This window comes from Mytilus trossulus, chromosome 1 (assembly GCF_036588685.1).
Source record: "Mytilus trossulus isolate FHL-02 chromosome 1, PNRI_Mtr1.1.1.hap1, whole genome shotgun sequence".
Lineage (NCBI taxonomy): Eukaryota > Metazoa > Mollusca > Bivalvia > Mytilida > Mytilidae > Mytilus > Mytilus trossulus.
This window is the reverse complement of record NC_086373.1, coordinates 20,220,062-20,234,544: the sequence shown is the minus strand read 5'-3', so window position 1 is coordinate 20,234,544 and position 14,483 is coordinate 20,220,062. Positions and strand designations below refer to the sequence as shown.

Below are 14,483 nucleotides of genomic sequence, written 5' to 3'. Positions count from 1 at the left end.
AGCAACGGAATTTCGATCCCAATGCGGCCATTGTTCTTCATGTGTAAGCCATTTCGGTCCGTTGAACCAAGTATCATTATTCAAAAACTTAGACGAAGACATACCGCGCGTAAGACAGTCAACAGGGTTACAGTCAGTTGGACAATATCTCCAAGTTTGATTTTCTACAAGTTGTCGAATTTCTGTTATTCTATTAGCAATAAAAGGTTTTTTTTATTTTCGACGAATACAACCATTTCAGAACGATTTGGCTATCACAGCAAAATGTGATTTCTGTAATTCCTAAAATATTCGACACATGTTTACCTAATTTCGCTCCAACAACGCCGCCCATCAACTCCAATCGCGGCAAAGTAATTACTTTAAGCGGTGCAACTCTGTTTTTAGCCATAACTAATTGCGAATGTTTACCTTGTACAATGTAGGCGCATGCTCCATAAGCTTGTTTGCTAGCATCGGTAAAAATGTGTAATCTAGCTGTTTGCGGCAATAAACCATCGTTGTTAAGTAATCTGAAAAGTTCAACTGATGTTGTATCTTAAAGATCTGTACATAAAGTAGTCCATTGCGTAGTTACATCTTCAGGTAAGCGTTCGTCCCATCCAAAATTACGTTTCCAAATTGACTGCATAAGTATCTTAGCTTTCACTGTCACGGGACTAAGTATGCCAAGCGGATCAAAGATTTTAGACGACTGTCGTAATATTTCTCTTTTTGTTACATCTATCATGGTTGAATCTATGTCTACTTCTGCAAAAAAAAGTTTGTCGTCCGCAACATTCAAGCGCATTCTAAGTATGTTGACCTCGTTACTGGAATCTAGTACGTTTTCTTTTTCAGCAAGTTCTCGTAGTCTATTTCAACTCAGAAGCTAACAAAGCCTTTAAAAAGACTTACTTAGAAGGGATATAGTTACGATACTTTTGTCAGGTCATTAAAGATTGCATATTTTGGCGTTAATATTGATTCACTTATAGGGTATTTGCATCGGAACTAAACACATTTATTTAAAAACCAGTTGTTGGCATGACACGGGTTATGTTCTTCTCATATATGTTATGATGGTATGATACTAAACCCCTCACGGGAATGATTGTGCCTGATATTCATATGATGAAGACATAATTTTTCAATCAGTTTAATGGAAGTTCTGGAGCTGGCATGTCAGTTAACTGCTAGTAGTCTGATGTAATTTATGTAATATTGTCATTTTGTTTATTTTCTTTGGTTACATATTCTGACATCAGACTCGTACTTCTCTTGAACTGAATTTTAATGTGCGTATTGTTATGCGTTTACTTTTCTGCATTGGCTAGAGGTTTAAAGGAGGGATCAGATCTCACAAAAATGTTTATTCCGGCCGCATTTTTGCGCCTATTCCAAGTCAGAAGCCTCTGGCTTTGTTAGTCTTGTATTATTTTAACTTTTAGTTTCTTGTGTACAATTTGGAGTTTAGTATGGCGTTCATTATCACTGAACTAGTATATATATTTGTTTAGGGGCCAGTTGAAGGACGCCTCCGGGTGCGGGAATTTCTCGCTGCATTGAAGACCCGTTGGTGACCTTCTGCTGTTGTCTGCTCAAGGTCGGGTTGTTGTCTCTTTGACACATTACCCATTTCCATTCTCAATTTAATGAAGATGTTATTCTTATAGATCAGCTAAATTACTCTAGTAATGGATCTGATAAATTAATGTAAGATACAGTCACAGAAAATAATTATATTTATAAGTACGTCTGAGTTAGTGACAACTCTACAACAGATTTATCCATCGGATCACCAGCAGTGATGGTGATACATGGCTGTGTACATTATGTATATATATAACTTGTCTAAACATCAACCCAACAATGTTAGATCTGTAAATTTGCTATCGCAAATTTTTTGTTCTTCCTTCGCCGAGATTCGAACCCATTCTCCTGAGATATCATGACACCTAATCCCCTGAACTGTAGACGTCCCGCTAGACCAAATGAAAATGAAGCTTATATATATATATATAATTTTTTTTATAAGTAAAATAATTGCACAGTTAATTATGGCTGTAAACTGATAATATGCAAATGGCAGAATTAGTGGAAGATCAGTTGTTTCGTATACTATACCCATTTATCATATCCAGATGGAGGTCTATTGAATAAGCAGTATTTTCGAAGATAGTAGTTGTGTTTGAACCATCAATATTTGATCTGAAGATGCTTTGTTCATCAATGGCCGACCAGTATAAATGATCATGTATTGAGTCGACTGCAATACCACCAGGATTGTTTCCACTTATTATTACCTCTGCAGGTGTTTTATCATTGGATGGGTAATTTATTCTGTATTTTAAAAATATAAAAACATTTTTAAAACTAGCATTTTTACCAATATCATTGTATATATACATTTATACATATAGAAAACTCTAGAAAAGACATTTTCTTACACAATACTTATTCATAAGAATCCTAGTCATTAAGAACTCACTGCATATATTCTAACTTTTCTTTTACAGTACATTTTATACCCCCATCCCAGTTTCAATTTTTAAAGAATATGTAAACGAGAGTTTAATTATTGTCAGCTTATCCTATGTTCATGGTTTCTGAAATGAAATTTCGGGAACCTGTTTTCAACAATTTGAAAAACAAATTTAAAGCGTTTCAGAATACTTTAAATTTAAAGTTTAGTAGTTAATTATTGCAACATTCAAAATGAATAAAGTATTCAATCCTATTATTGTTATTGTTTTCTATAAAAAAAAAAAAGACATTTCATATACTTACTACCATAGGCATTGTTCTCTGTATTTTCCAAATGGGACATTAAATTTGGTAAATAATTCTGCTGTTTCAGTGAATATGATGATTTATATAGTATATATTTAGGATATAACACACTATTGTATATTTTATTGAGGTAACTTTATATTTCTAGCTTGAATTTGTTATGCCGCGGTCACAAAAACATTTTCATGTGTTTCGGCTTACTTTTGGGTTATCAACATAACATAAACACCCCAACAACAATATACATCAAGGATTCATGACGTTTAATGACTACAAGGAGTAAATATATATATATTGTAATTTACTTTGCATTCAGTGCTTGAGGTAAACTTTGCATATGGTAAGGTCTATAATTTCCCAATCTTCATAAAATATTTATAATACTTCTAAAAAATATCTGAGATGAATCAGATTTAATGAAAATTCTACATGATCCCTTTTTTAACATAATATACATTTGTAGGTTGCACTTCTGCTAATATAGACAATGCAATTCCCCTTAGGGTCTCTCTTTACGGCTTAAGCTGTTCCTGTTTTACTATGAACTTTTGCAAACACATATATTCTTTAATGGATATGTCCTTCTATTTTATCCAAAGGTAAAAACATAAGGCTCTGCGGCATATTTCCAACATTTAGCTGTGCCGGACGTCTGAGAGTTTAAACTTACACTAAAATTCTACCTCATTAACAGTAGAAAAAAACATGCTTTTTGTAGTACCAAAATCTATATCGATAGATTGTAGAAAAGTTCATTAACTTGTGTGTGCAACAATGATATTTAGTTGGGTTTCAACTTAGTTTAAACATATTTATTTATAGTGGATTGGGAAACAAGTTTTACAACTTATATTAATCCTTTTCCACTTTGCGGGTGCGAGTGCTGCCTTGTAGCGGCATTAGCCTACTCTTTTTCGAAATCTACAAGGGTGTCTTTAACGTGCAAGAGATATGGCTCTCTCTTAACACGGGTCATCCATTTATCGTCCCCGTCCGACGGACTATCATCGTTTCCTCAAGACCATACTCGCAAATGGTGTCAAGGGAGAGCCGAAAATTGAGTTTCTGAAATTTTCATCCCAAACGAGAATCGAACCAGGAACCTATGTGTTAGTAGTCCGATGCACTAACCACTTCACCACGGCTCTCTCATTGATAATCATGTCATATGTTCTTGTTTTAATATTTATTTCCGAAATAACCATTTTACTTCAAAGGAGGGTAATGACTATAAAAAAATAGGTTTTATTTATTTAAATTAATATATGAAAATTAAAGGGTTGGGTAACAGAACCCCACCAGCTTTAAGTAGCTTCCCATACTAATTAAATTAGCCTTTCCCAAACCCCCAAGATAAATTGGCTTTGACTTTATTCAAGATAAAATGTACGAATTTGACAATAAGTTACAATGTCAATGACACAGTTGACTGAGTTGTAGCACTACATAACACTAAAATGATAAAAGATTTACATAATACATATATATAATTACAGAGAAGGGGGGGGGGGGGGGGCAGGACCTTTTACATGTTTTTAAGCCAGTGTATAGAATATATGAATAGAATCTGATGTCAGCCATGTCAGCGCAGTGGTGAATCCAGATAAAAAGGACATACTATGTAGTTGTGCATGTTGACGGGAAATTGCGATTCAATTTTTTTTCTAGGAGTTACGCCCCTTTGAATTTATTTACTTTAATGTACTACTGCAACAGTTTGTCATCGCAACTCCTCTGAAACTACTCAACAGAATTTCATGAAACCTTTTCAGATAATAAGGACATACTATGGGTGCTATAAACAGTTTCGTACTAAAAACTAGGGGTTATTCCCCGTCTAAAAATAACCATGGAGGAAAACCCCTATTTATTTACTTACTTGGTGAATAAGTATCATGTTTTTTGTATTTGACTGTAAAAATTAGTTAATTAGCTTTCAATTAAAACAGGTTGAATGATTGAAATGATTTTAAAAATTATATTAAATAAACATGTTTCGAGGGGAGACAACACTGTAAACAGTCTGTTTTTTTAGCAGTGAAAATTGAAAACTTATTTGCAGCCACTGTAGCTCTTTTCGGAGCAGGAAACCGTACCCTGAAACAAGATTTTTTTGAAAGGCCAGGTAAAAACTTACAAAATTCATACAGTTTTGATTATGAAAAATGTGCATGGATCATGTCTTCATGGGTGTGCACTTGACCTGATTTCAAGTTTTTTATGTTAAAATTATACCTTCCCCCCCATGTTTATTGCATGAAATTTTTATAATATATTAAAAGTACACATTATTTTTATTTCATTATAAACTAGAGAACATTCTGATTCCAGTGATATCTAGTTTTATACAAGTATCTTTATTAATCAGTCTACCAGTAAGGGTCACATATGCATGGTCCCTCAAAAAATGACGTCATAGAAAAAAACTGTTGATTGCACCCTATGTAGATGTGCATATCGACAGGAAATTACGATTCAATTTTTTTTCTAGGAGTTACACCTCTTTGAACTTATTTGCTTTAAGGTACTACTTCAACAGTTTGTCATCTCAACTCCTCTCAAACCACACAACAGAATTTCATGAAACTTTGTAGATAATAAGGACATACTACGTAGATGTGCATTTCGACAAGAAATTTTGATTCATTTTTTTTCTAGGAGTTACGCCCCTTTTGAACTTATTTGCTTCAATGTACTTCTGCAACAGTTTGTCATCTCAACTCCTCTGAAACCACACAACAGAATTTCATGAAATTTTGTAGATAATAAGGACATACTATGCATGTAGATGTGCATATTGACAGCAGACAGGAAACTATTATTCAATATTTTTTTTACACAATTTTTTTCCTTACACTTATTTAATTTCTCCAATGACAATGTGCCATTGTGGGGACGTGGGGTATGTGAGCGTGCTCACTAAGGTTCTTTAATTCATACAGTCATGTTTTTCATTTCTTGTTTTTATATAGATTGAGGTGGTAAAATTAATTTGGCTTGTTTACTTATCTAAAAAAAAATTGAAAAAGTATTTACTTTGACAATGTTTGAACCCTTTGACAAATGTTTAACAAAAATAAAAATTTCAAAAAAATTGAACCAACCGTTTTATCAGAAAAATTAAATTGTTCACTGGTTATATAGCAGTTTGACAAACACTTATTTTGGTCATTGAGAAGCTTAATATTCCCTTAACAACGCAACATAATCAAAGCGTTAAACTGATTTTACAGAGTTATCTCCCTGTAGTGTTAGGGACCACCTTAAACCATTGGTTTCTCTGTTTGAATGGTTTTACACTAGTAATTTTGGGGCCCTTAATAGCTTGCTGTTTGGTGTGAGCCAAGGCTACATCATAACATGTTGAAGGATGTACCTTGACCTATATTAATGGTTTACTTTATTTTTCATAAATTGTAAATTGCATTGGGAGTTTTCTCATTGGCACTCATACCACATCTTCCTATATTTAAAGATTACATAACAAGTGAAATTTAAAACGATAAGATTTTCACTGTAGCCTCATTTCTTAGGATGACCCACAAAAGTTATTGAAACTTATTTCCAATGGCTGTAGTTTTCTGGCTTGTATTGTTATACAACACTGGTCATTTTGAGCCTTTTATAGCCGAAAATGCAGTTTAGGTTTTACTCATTATTGAAGGTTGTACATAGTTGTTTATTTCTGTGTCACTTGTGTAGAATTGTGAATGTCTTTAAACTCTAATTCATATTGGCAATCATACCACATCTTATTTTTATATATTCATGTAATACATGCTATGTAACTACATGTACAAATGTACTTGGACTATGGATATTGGATACCTGATTGATCATAGGCAGTCTTGTTATAATGTTTCATAATCCAACATAAGTTTGTCTCCACTAAATATAATGAAAGTGCTACTACATAAACACAATGTATTACCACAAAGCACAGATTGAGGTTGAAATTTTTTGGAGTCAAAAAGATATGCCCCATTATTAGAAAAAATGGCTAAATTTGTAGTTTCTGTTCTCTAACTGAAGTATGTCTCATACAAATGTTTAAAACTTATGCTTATAATCACAAAATGAATCCTGCATCTGTATACATGTATGTCTACAAAACTGTAATGACAAAAGCAATAACATTGTGAAGTTTAAACCTTTTTTAGAACTGTCAAATTGATATAAATCTAAAAAAAAATACAATGCTAATACAAATGTATCAAAATAAGGAGATGCAGCATGCAATGTAAATGCCAATGTCACGGATGCGTTGATGAGACAACTATCCACCTGATGGTTAAGTAAATTTTGTAAAAATATTTGCAGATTATGCAAATTATGTGTACCTCAGTGTATAGTATTCATGTATGCATGAAAATAAATGTGTTTTTTTTAATTTCAGTGCAAATCACTCTTCCAACAACTGAATATAAATTGGTAAGTATTAGATACTGTTTTGTAGCAAACATTATACATGTAATAAGCAGTAGCTATCAATTTTTCATGTATGATGTACATTTTAAATTCTCATAATGACATTTCCACTTAGTGATTGAAAAATGTATGCCATTTTGCCTTGCATCAGAATTTGAAGAAGGGGGAAAAACAAGATAAATAATTAGTCGGCCTATACTTGCCATGGCCTTGTGTCAACAATATAAAAAAGTTGATGTGCTATGATTGCCAATGAGACAACTGTCAACAAGAGACCTAAATGACAGACATTAACAACTGTAGGTCACTGTACGGCCTTCAACAATGAGCAAAGCCGATACTGCATAGTCCGCTATAAAAGGCCCAGATGTTTATGTTCAAAAAGACCAGATCAACAAATAGGTCATAAGGACAAATAGCTGGAATGAAAAGTACCTTAAAATCATACCAGATATCAGCAATTTGGGGAAAACTAGTGATATTTGGTCGTTATACTATATACTGAAAAAGTTGTTTAACTTCAAATTTGATTGCAAAGTCAACCAATACTATACCTTAACAGTCAGCACAAAAAATGTCTTGTCAACTCCCTCAATAAGTTGTTAATCTTTAAAGGAATGGTCATGTCAAATGATACAGAAAAATTAAAAGAGACATTCCAAACTTAGAAGTGGAAGAGAAACTTATGTCTTATAAAACAAAACAACAACCATATGTCCACACACCACTATTTAGAAAACTAATTTATAAAAGACTGAACAACAGTAAACCACCAAAAACAAGAGGAGACATGTTTAATAGCAGATTCACAATCATGTAAATAAGTATTTTTAACCCTGATTCTGGGCCATAGCCACAAATATATATACTATTTAAAGGCTGTAACAGTTAAACATAAACTTTATGATCATCTATTTAAGGGTGGGTAAAAAAAATAAAAAAATTCTATATTATTTAATATGTATAAACTATTATTATTTTTTTCTTTGTTAGGTTTGTCAAATATGTTCTTTGGTGTATGATCAGATCCTGTATATATATACTATAGTATAGATCTAACAAACTGTTAAAAGAAAAGAAAATTATCTTTTAGGTAAATATAAATGATGCATATATATATATATAGGATACATTGAGTTATTCAAAGACAATTTCCAAACATGTCTACAAAATTTATCATTTACTACATGTATATATATATATTAAGGATGTTTGCTTGTCATGTTTTGTGATTTTTGTCAGATTGTCGCAATCCTCAGGTTTTATTCATTTAATGTCTTTAAAAAAATTCCCAAATTGATCCCCATTTTTTTTCTATAAATCTTTTATATGCATAATTATATGCCATCAATCTTGTCTGTAAAAATCTTATAAAATCTTTGTTATTTTTTTAATTGTTTTTTGAACTTAAATTGTCAATAATAAAGCTATTAAAAATCAAAGAGATAAAATTGAGAATGGAAATGGGGAATGTATCAAAGAGACAACAACCCGACCATAGAAAAAACAACAGCGGAAGGTCACCAACAGGTCTCCAATGTAACGAGAAATTCCCGCACCCGGAGGTGTCCTTCAGCTGGCCCCTAAACAAATATATACTAGTTCAGTGATAATGAACGCCATAATATTTCCAAATTGTACACAAGAAACTAAAATTAAAATAATACAAGACTAACAAAGACCAGAGACTCCTGACTTGGGACAGGCGCAAAAATGCGGCGGGTTTAAACATGTTTATGAGAGAACGTTTTCCTGCGAAAATTTAAATGGCTAATATCTGGAAAACAAGCACATTGGCCTTAATATTTATTTTATGTTTTGGTTCCTTTTTATTACATATCTATATACATACTAGTCTTAAGAAAAGCTTGTTATTTTGAAAATGAGTAGGGAACTTCCATAAATTAAAATATATTTGGTGTGTCAGATGATTGTACATGTACTATAAACAATTAGATCAAATATATGTATTGTATGGAATATTGTAAGGTGTACCTGTGTCATCTGACCTCATTCTCAGTTCATTGGTCAGTGTTAGTTTTCATGGTTATGTCTGTTTCCAAGATACTATAATCAATATATCAACTATAAGTGTAGCTAGGAATGATTGCATGGTGTAGGTTTTGTCTGCAGTGTTCATCTGACCTGAACTTCATTTTTTGCTCACCTGGCCCTCAGCCAAGTGAGCTTTTCTCAGTACTTTGCATCTGTTGTTAACTAATTTATAAAATTCTTAACTTTTACAAAAATCTTAACCTCTGAAACTACTGAGCAAAATTAAAGCAAACTTGGCAACACTCATCATTGGGGTATCTAGTTTCAAAAGTGTGTCCAGTGACCCAGCCAACCCACCAAGATGGCCACCATGGCTAAAAATGGAACATAGGGGTAAAATGTAGATTTTTACTTATATCTCTGAAACCAAAGCATATAGAGCATACATTGTATCTGACATTAGGTTAAATTGTTCATCAAGTCAAGATCTTCCTTCCAAAAATTGTTCAGATGAATAGAACAACCGGTTGTTGGGTTGCTGCCAATGAATTGGTAATTTTAAGAAATTTGGCAGCTTTTGGTTATTATCTTGAATATTATTATAGATAGAGGATAAGCTGTAAACAGCAATAATGTACAGTAGAGTAAGACCTACACATTAGTCAAAGGAATAAAATGGTCAATTGACCCCTTAAGGAGTTATAATAATTGCCCTTTATAGTCAATTTAAAAAAAAAATCACAAATTTTTTAAATTTTTACAAAACATTTTTAACTACTGAACCAAGTTCATTATAGATAGATAAAATTGTAAGCAACAAGAATGTTCAGTATAGTTGGATGTACAAATACATCACTAAAACACAATTTTGTCAAGAATCCATCTGTGTCCTTTATTTATGATATGCACATAGACCAAGGTGAGCAACACCGCCTCTTGTTATGATAAATACTGATAAGTCAATGTACAGTTTTTATACGACCGCAAATTTTTAAAAAATTTTCGTCGTATATTGCTATCACGTTGGCGTCGTCGTCGTCGTCCGAATACTTTTAGTTTTCGCACTCTAACTTTAGTAAAAGTGAATAGAAATCTATGAAATTTTAACACAAGGTTTATGACCATAAAAGGAAGGCTGGTATTGATTTTGGGAGTTTTTGTCCCAACATTTTAGGAATTAGGGGCCAAAAAGGGCCCAAATAAGCATTTTCTTGGTTTTCGCACTATAACTTTAGTTTAAGTTAATAGAAATCTATGAAATTTTGACACAAGGTTTATGACCACAAAAGAAAGGGTGGGATTGATTTTGGGAGTTTTAGTTTCGACAGTTTAGGAATTAGGGGCCAAAAATTGCCCAAATAAGCATTATTCTTGGTTTTCGCACAATAACTTTAGTTAAATAAATAGAAATCAATGAAATTTAAACACAATGTTTATGACCACAAAAGGAAGGTTGGTATTGATTTTGGGAGTTTCGGTCCCAACAGTTTAGGAATTAGGGGCCAAAAAGGGACCCAAATAAGCATTTTTCTTGGTTTTCGCACCATACCGTTAGTATAAGTAAATAGAAATCTATGAAATTTAAACACAAGGTTTATGACTATAAAAGAAAGGTTGGTATTGATTTTGGGAGTTTTGGTCCCAACAGTTAAGGAAAAAGGGGCCCAAAGGGTCCAAAATTAAACTTTGTTTGATTTCATCAAAATTGAATAATTGGGGTTCTTTAATATGCCGAATCTAACTGTGTATGTAGATTCTTAATTTTTGGTCCCGTTTTCAAATTGGTCTACATTAAGGTCCAAAGGGTCCAAAATTAAACCTAGTTTGATTTTAACAAAAATTGAAACCTTGGGGTTCTTTGATATGCTGAATCTAAAAATGTACTTAGATTTTTGATTATTGGCCCAGTTTTCAAGTTGGCCCAAATCGAGGTCCAAAATTAAACATTGTTTGATTTCATCAAAAATTGAATAATTGGGGTTCTTTGATATGCCAAATCTAACTGTGTATGTAGATTCTTAATTTTTGCTCCAGTTTTAAAATTGGTATAAATTAAAGTGCAAAGGGTCCAAAATTAAACTAAGTTTGATTTTAACAAAAATTAAATTCTTGGGCCTCTTTGATATGCTGAATCTAAACATGAACTTAGATTTTTGATTATGGGCCCAGTTTTCAAGTTGGTCCACATCGGTCCACATCAGGATCTAAAATTATTATATTAAGTATTGTGCAATAGCAAGTCTTTTCAATTGCACAGTATTGTGCAATGGCAAAAAATATATAATTTCACAATATTGTGAAATAGCAAATTTTTTTTTTATTAAGAGTTATCTTTCTTTGTCCAGTATAGTAAGCAAGAAATATCTGCAAGAATTTTTTTTAATTGGAGTTATCTTTCTTTGTCCAGAATCAACTGAAATCTTTGTTATATACAATATACAATGCATATTCACTTTTTACTACCAACTGATAAATTTAAATAATCTTTACCATTCAGTGATAACAAGCAGTTTTTTTACATCTTAATATTTTATGATGTATTTAAATGAGTAGTAATTGTTGCAAATTCCATTAGAATATTTTAATTGAAATTAGTTTTTGAATAAGGGAAAGGGGGATGTGATTAAAAAATTGGGTTCAATTTTTCTCATTTAAAAAGAAAATTTCTTCAAACATTTTTTTGAGAGGATTAATATTCAACAGCATACTGAATTGCTCTAAGAGAAAACAAAAATTTTAAGTTTATTTGAATACATTCATTCTGTGTCAGAAACCTATGCTGTGTCAACTATTTAATCACAATCCAAATTTAGAGCGGAATCCAGCTTGAATGTTGTGTCCATACTTGCCCCAACCGTTCAGGGTTCAACCTCTGCGGTCGTATAAAGCTACTCCCTGCGGAGCATCTGGTTTAACTTGTATAAAAATCAGAGTTGATGTGGTACGATTGCCACTGAGACAACTCACCTCAAAAGACTGTACAGCCTTCAAGAATGACCAATGGTCAGTTACTCAGATATGATATTCACAATAGGCTATATTTGGTGTATTGTGACAGTGATTCACTGATACATGTATATCAAACTTTTTAGTTTTGAGATAAGTAAAGCAGACTTGTGTTTATAAAAAGGACATATCTCCATTTCTGACAAACATCTACATATGTTCATGCTGGGATTTGAATAAAAATTATGTTTAAGTATACTTTGCTATTCCATTAAAAAAAAATGATTGCCCACGGTGCACCAAAATACATTTTCTTTTGTTTTTACATTACAGCTGCTGTGGAAAATTTTCAAAGGATAGGATTATTGATTATGAACAACAGGATTATATCATCATGACCATTGGAATCTTACAAGGAGAAGTGTCAGTAAAGGAAGGAATTCATGAGCAAAAATTATAATATTGTAAACAGGAGAACAGTTAAAATAATACTAACAGTTCAACAGTTTTGTGAGACCAAGAGCATTAGGCAGAGTAAACTTGGAGTGTATATATGTCAACCACAAGTACATTTAAATACCACATAATGCTAATGTAATAAGAACTATGGTACACCAGTTTGTATGATTGTGAATATCGGGTCCCCAAAAAAATGTATTTGTTAAATAAATAGAATTGAAATAACCAAATTTGAAGTGTTTATATGACCATCATATTTTGAGGTATTTTTGCAAATTCGATCATAGAACCAACAAACCAACAATCAATTCATTCAAATCCCAATTGTAGTGAACAAACTTTCCATTGAACAACAGAAAAAGATGATGTTTAATCCTTAATGCATGTACCTTTTCTTCTTCACATTGGCTTGAGTATAACCAAATCTTTTCAGTAGATTATATTCTGAATATAACATAAATATTAAAAAGGAGATATTGCGTATACATCAATTAAACCAGCTTAAAACCAAAAGATATCTTTAGCATGTTTAAGGCAAATAGTCCATTCTAAATGGTAATTGATAATCTTTCTCAAAAGGTTTTTTCATGGATGTAGATCATTGGTATAGGCTGTCATAAAATATTGTGCTTCAATTCTAATTGTAAGATTGTGCACAGTAAATGCACGTCTTGCCAAAAACAGTTGTGGAAGGGAGGTAAAGGTTGAAAAGGACAGACAACACCATCATATTTCAATGTTGTCATTTTGATTTCCAACTAAATACTACTATAATATACTCATTGATTTATATACTTACATGAAGATATGTAAAAGAATCAAATTGTTAGTGTTTACGTAAGAAAAGACAAATATCAATGGTTCATCCATTTATACCAACCAGACAAAAACTCCCAAAAATCATAATGTATTTGGATTTTTTTTGGATGTTTGGACATCAAAAATTTTTAGACAGATGATGTGTTACCCAATACAAAAAAATCTTTCATTAAACTTGTGTAGATGACAAAAAAAACCAACCAAGATGGCAAGAACATACATACATGACATATTACATGTATTAAGGGTGCTGTGGAAAAAAAACCCATGTAAAACAGGTTTTGAAGACTACAAAAACATGCATAAATAGTTGTTGCGGAAAAAGAAAAAACATCCGTAAAAAGGGTGTTGTTGAACCCAAAACATACGTAAAACGGGTGTTGGGGATAAAAAAAAAACATACGTAAAACGCATGATTTGCCAGAAATTAACAGGCGTTTAACGTGCATTTACACGTAAAACGGGCGTTATACGTAAAAAATTTAACGCATGTTTTACATCACGTACGTATAACGTGCGTTTTACATGCGTAATTCATACGTTTCAGACGGGCGTTTTACATGCGTGGTCCTCAATATGCGTTTTACGTACGTTTTATAACATACGTAAAACGCCTGTTTTACGCATGAAAAACGGGTATGCAGTTTTTGCTGTGTAGCATAACATAGATCGGACGTGGCAGGGTACTTAAATCAATAGTGATACCAACAAAAACAATATTCACAGATCTGATTACATTTTTAAATAAGTAATCTTTTAGAATAAGTATATTTTTAAGATAGATAAGTTTAACCGGATCGTATCTAATAATATATAAATACCCGGGATCGGTAAACAATACATCCGTCATAATTTGAATGTGCTATTCCGTTTGAAATAGGTTTCTACATTGTACATGTACAACCATACTTCCAAACATTGTTTTTAACTATGGAATAATGTTGTTAAGATGTAAAGTAATTTATGGTAACGAAACACCTTTTTTCGTTATAATTTTAGTGCAGATTTTCCCGTGTAAAACTGAATATCTGAATCAAGGAAACAAAAGTTATCACCGTTCATAT

General features: G+C 32.2%; 1 long non-coding RNA gene across 1 annotated transcript; it reads left to right on the top strand.

The window, feature by feature from the left end:
* The first annotated feature begins 7,043 nt into the window (after positions 1–7,043).
* Positions 7,044–12,829, top strand: LOC134706990 (uncharacterized). The gene is made up of 3 exons (XR_010105676.1): positions 7,044–7,203; positions 8,194–8,293; positions 12,475–12,829. It is a non-coding gene; the product is annotated as an uncharacterized LOC134706990 (long non-coding RNA).
* Positions 12,830–14,483: the final 1,654 nt, after the last annotated feature.